The sequence below is a fragment of the Glossina fuscipes genome, unplaced genomic scaffold (genome assembly GCF_014805625.2).
Source record: "Glossina fuscipes isolate IAEA_lab_2018 unplaced genomic scaffold, Yale_Gfus_2 62, whole genome shotgun sequence".
Classification (NCBI taxonomy): Eukaryota; Metazoa; Arthropoda; class Insecta; order Diptera; family Glossinidae; genus Glossina; species Glossina fuscipes.
Window position 1 is genome coordinate 389,784 of NW_023998434.1, and position 6,000 is coordinate 395,783.

Consider the following 6,000-nt stretch of genomic DNA (forward strand, 5'->3'; position numbering starts at 1 on the left):
GGAGGAGGAGGGTTTTAGTGCGGTAAAGTTTCATTTTACTGAAACTTTAAATAAGCTATGTCGGACATTTCATCCAACTATCATTAAAAATTGCGAATAACTTTATTAAAGAGAAAATTTTAATTTAACCTATCATAAGTATTGTCTTGTATAGCCAAAGAAATATCAGAAATTTTCCGTTTTTGCTTTTATTAGGCCATTGCATGTTTCCCATTACAAAGAATTCGCCAACGCAAATCTACGTTAATGGTTCACTTCTCGCTCTAGAGGCAAATTGGTAAAGCAGTAATTTTTCGTTAGAAGTATGTAAATGTACGTATAATGAAAAAACAGTAGGCGTGAGGCCTGCCCGAAAAAATGAAGAATTTTAAATATCTATTACTCAGATATACGCATAGGATTACGGATTATTAACAACATATATACTTTTGATTATGGTAAGCTCCTTAAACAATTTATTGCAGTCTCTCCCTCAGTCTCTTTGTTTGCGCTTGACGTTTATTATGCAAATGCTAGCGATTGCGGAAATAGGTAGTGAAAACTCTTGAGAACATGCCAAACTAACATCAAACTAACATCTATAATTTATAAGCTCTAAGAGGCATTGATCTAAAACCTGTTAAAAATATCTCCTAAATTTAGTTAGATGGTAATGAATGCGTGCGAGAAACTCTTTCGATGGATATCAAAAATTCGTTTTAAACGACGTAAAATGTGCCTCCCTCTCTCTCTCCATGCCTTGTAAGTTTTTCTTAACCACCTTCTTGTTATATTAAATTAGGTATTTTCGATTGGTATTCAAAAAGTGTATTGAGGGCTTGAATTTTCAATAAAATTTAGAAATTAAATTCACTTTTTTCGCATTACTTGAAAAATTGGATCTCCATCATCGTGGACGTTACGACATTCGTTGTATTCGTACACATAATTACATTTTGGCTGCCCTTGCAAAATATTTCTTATCAAATTTCAGGATGTCATAACTAACTTTAAAATGAATTGTCTGTCAATTTTTGGGCGTCACTGTAATTTGTATCCGTCAATGTGCTGTTTTTTTCTTGGAACTTTGTTTCCATTCACGATGGCGATTGGTTGTACTAACCACTCCCTCTACCGCTCTCTAACATGAAGGATTTTTTGTTTGCTTCACTCTAAAGGATCTCGTGGTGGATTTTTGGCAGAAAAAAGAAAAACCCATTAATTTTTAATTAGAAATTAGTTAATATTTTCAAAATCCTACGCTCTTCACCAGCTCTTAAGAAGTATTTAAAGAATTTTTTGAGTGGAAAAAATTGCGACTCGTAAGAAAACGGTTATGCAGGTGCGATAAGAGCGAGAAAGAAAGCAAAAAAGAAAGAAAGAAAGAGAGAGAGAGAGAGAGAGAGAGAGAGAGAGAGAGAGAGAGAAAACTCTTGTATCGCTATCTCATCTATCTACGTCAACAATTCACTGAATGATCTCACCTAACTTCGTGCCCTAAATGCAACACAAACGTATTGCTCTTTCTTTTTTTCCCCATGACTTTGTTGTGACTTAAAATTTTTTTTTTTTTATATTTTTTTAGTTTATTAATATTCATAATTAAAACGCTGTATGTTCAAACCAAAATATGTGTAAACTGCATTCTTCTTGAGTTTGAATTAATTTCATATATATTTAAACTCATCAAGATAATATATCTCTCCCGCTCTCTCTCTTTCTCTCTCTCTCTCAAGTCGAATGTAAATTTCTTTCACTTTTTATAATGCGTTTATCCTATTAACTAAAAATCCGGTTCGATAATCTTACACCAATTTGCGACTTTTGCAAACTGTTTTTATTTTTTAAACTAATTCTTATTTTCAAATTATGCAACGAGATACTTATGTTCATTATATATATATATATGTACATAGATATGTATATATATATATGTATGTATGAGGGGAAGGAAAGAGATATATGTGCTTTTATAACCACAATCTCTTGTTATAATTTTCTAATGGAATATTTAATTTGAATCCAAGCAACCCATTAACTGGTATGTACATTCGCTCTGTTGCAATGGTAAGCAAGAGAAAATCCTTTTGAAATTTATGCTTGTGTGTGTGTGTGTGTGTGTGTGTGTGTGTGTTTGTACGTAAGCGCATGCAATTTAAAATATGGAGGAATAATAAAAATGAACACTCTTTCTCTTTAAATTTTCATAGCCACCATCGGATAATTAAAATAAACTGATTTTGTTACTCAGCTTGTGACACTTGGAAACTAAAAGAAAAATCTGAAGCATTGTTTCGTGTTTGTCTTAATAAAAGAGAAATTTGCAATAAATGGAGACACATCGATTCGTATGTCCGTCTGTCCCCACATTTAATACTTTATTGTTATTTAATATTATATATATATATAAGGGATATATATATATCTAAGGGATCAAGATTTATATATATATAAAAGTACCCTGTTCTTAAACTACCATCACGAAAACTGAGAATGTAAGATCCACGTTGTTTACATAATTTTCTTTTTTTTTCAATATGACCTCACAGAAGGTTTGATGACGGAAGAGAAAGGAATAGGGGAGTTGGCGGACCCAATCAGTCAGTGTTATGCCTTTACCGTCCGAAGTGACAACTTTACTGCACTTGAGATTTGACATGATACTCATTTGTCACCTTATTAAGGCAAAATAAGTGAAGAAGAGTGTAAGAAGATCTAACACTGTCTTCTCGATTAACTCAATAGCTTTTTTGACAGTCTTACGTCTCATAAATTAAAGATTCAATTTAAGATAAAAAGTTATTCAATTCCTTCCAGTATAATAATAATATCTATGTATATATATAGTCCCTATGATCAAAATAAATTGATTTTATTTTGTCCAAGACTAATAACTTATTTCGTAATTATATATGAAACGATGGGTACCCAAGATACGTCTAAAGATGTCGTTAGTTCGCTTACTACTTTTCGTCTTTTCGTTCTTTTTTGAAGAAGAAGAAGAAGAGGACACTGAAGATATACGCACTCAAACGCATACTAATACATATTAACTCAATTTTATTGCTTACATACACATACATACACGTGTAAAAAGACAAAAAAAAGCTATTACCCCAAAAGCTGGTATAGTTGAAAGCAGGGTGAATTGGGAGCGCACAAAATGGTGGAGTTATATCAAGTTTATGTGTGTGCATCTCTCGGTGTGTGAATCTCTTTTTGTGTAGGTGTGTGTGTGCATCTTTAACATACCATACAACGAAATTATGGTGGGATTCTACTATAGTATAGTTAGGCAGGACTTTTTTTTGGCGGTGGGGGGGTTAAAGCAAACTAAACACAACGTAATGTTTAAGGCTTTAGTGTATATGGGGGGCGGGGGGAAAGAATTTCTATTGTGGTTGTTGTTTTTGTTGTTGTGTGTTTTTCTACTCTCTTCATGTTTCATTATAATAATACTTTGTAATTAGGTTTTCGAAAGTTAATTAAAATTCGGTTATAAAAGCGGAAACTTCTGTTGTTTCGTTGTTGTAGTTATTGTTGCTGTCGCTGCTGTTCATGAATGCTTCCGGTTATGGTGTATTACAACTAAAAGCAAAGTTGAGCAAAAAAAAAAAAAAAAAAAGCGACAAAAAACGACACCAACGAACGGAACCAGCTAAAAATTTAACCTATACAAAAAGCAGCCACTAACTCGTAGAAAATAATAAAAAAAAAAAAGCCGAAAAAGGCGAGTTGGAGAAACTGAACGGAACTAGAAGGCAAAAGTTTCGCATTAAAGAAAAAGGAACAAACAATGCAACGCCAACAATAAAAAGAAAAACAACATTATATGTATATTTAAACAGATTTTTAGTAATACAAGGAAAAACGCATATAATTTCCATTTATCTCCGGGTTTTATATAAAAACTATTTTACATTTTAAGGGACGTTGTAAAGTTTAGCATCCTTTTTTCGACAGGATTTTATGAAAAAAACAAAAAAAATTTTTTTTTTTCTTTCTTTATGTAAACATTTTACCGAAATTGCAAAAAGAAAAAAGAAAATAACAAAAAAAAAAACATGGAAAAAATTAAAAAAATTGCACATATCCCGGTATAAAGCAAGCAAGCAAGCAAGCATGATGGGTAGATACTGCTGCCATTACAGCAGAAAATATTATGTTTTAATGAGTAATAATAATTATTATTATTGTTGTTGTTGTTGTTGTTGTTATTTTAGTTGCATTAAATTCACTCTTGCTATACTTGACGTAGTCAGTCTGCCTTCAAATCATGATAATGTTATCCCGGAATTCCTTTTTTCATTTTTTTTTTTTTTCTCTCTAGGTTTGAATTAACATTATTGCCATGTACGAAGGGTTTACCATCAGACATGCACGCAGACTGACATATACATATATATATATATACATATAGACGATGATGTATAAATAAATTTAAAATGATGATTTAAAAATAAATTGTTTTTATCTTTGACCAACAGATGGGCAGCAAACGAATGAGAGACATGTCGTACATGTATATGCATATAATGTCAGATTTCATTGTATGTAAATAAATTGTATCTTGCCGTTTTACATTCACATCAATATTTGCATGATATCTACTATGTTTCACTTTTACATGCCTTCTCCACTCTTGGCTAAAACTAAGGTTGAACCTTAGCGAGCACTGGCGAACAGCGAAACTGTTGTCCTTATACACTTGACACACGTATCATTGTTTCCTCCTTTTTCGGGACGGTGTTGCTTTGCGTAATAATTTTCTTGTCCTTAATAAAACGTTTTGGCAAAAATATTCATTAAGTAAACTTAGTTTATGTTTGACGTAAGATTACAAAAGAAGATGCAAAACATTTAACGACGATATTTAAATTCTTCAAAATAAATAACAAAAATTCGTGTTCTCTCTCTACTTAGGGCCATGATTTCTCTAACAACTTGGTTTGAAAATTAGTTGAATATATTTCTCATCTGTCTCGTCGTCTTAAATTATTTCATTTCACACGACTTGTCAGAGATAATTTCTGCCGAGCAAATCAAGGAATGGGTGATAGAGGGTTTATAAGAGATCAGCACAAATTTTCCACGAACATAATTGATTAGCGGAACAATTTTCATAAACACTTTAATTAAACACTAAAAGTCATCTAAGGATAAAAAATTCGGGTAAACTAATTGCTGTTAGGTTTTCAGTAAATACTTTTCAATGAACGATAATAATATGAAGTCATAATATTCGTTAATTGACAAAATCGCACTCGCTTGCGTAATTTGGAAGCTATTACTGTAGGTGAACCCATTTAAATAAGACCCCAAGTAAGTGGCAGCTGATTTACTGTATTCCCAGACGATGATCAATGCTTAAGGAAGAAACTTGTAACGAAACCGATTGCCGGACGACGTATCGCCGCAATCGCAACATTTGCTGCTTAGCTTCGTCGTGTATTGGATCACGAAAGTTTGCTTGCACTGTTAGGTAACTTAATTTTCTGTTTAAATCATTTAAAACTTAGTTGGGAAAAGTGTTTCCGCATTTGAAAAATCGATTTATTCCCTATAAAAATAATTCATGATTGGATTCTAGAAAAGCCGTTTACAACAAATACAATCGAATAATAGATATAGGTATGTTTGCGAAACGATAAGACTGCCAGGCCTTTGTCTATCATATTTGTTAAAATAATAGTAATAATAACAACAATAACAACAACAAATAACCATAGACAACGTAGCAATCAGTCATTGTCACATCTATAGCATGAATATGAATGAATGTATGTATGTATTGTTGTTGTTGTTGTTGTTGTATGTGAGACCAACATGAAAATATATGTGAATGAATGTGCATAGAAAGAAAGAAAGAAAAGATCGGTACGTGATTAATACGCTATGAAAAGTATCTGTCTCTAACAGTGCACGTGTACTCGTTTACGTATTGGTAGCATCTGAAAAAATACGCTTGAATAACAAGTTATTAAATTATATTTTGCATTTTTATGCTCTTTTTTTTTTTTT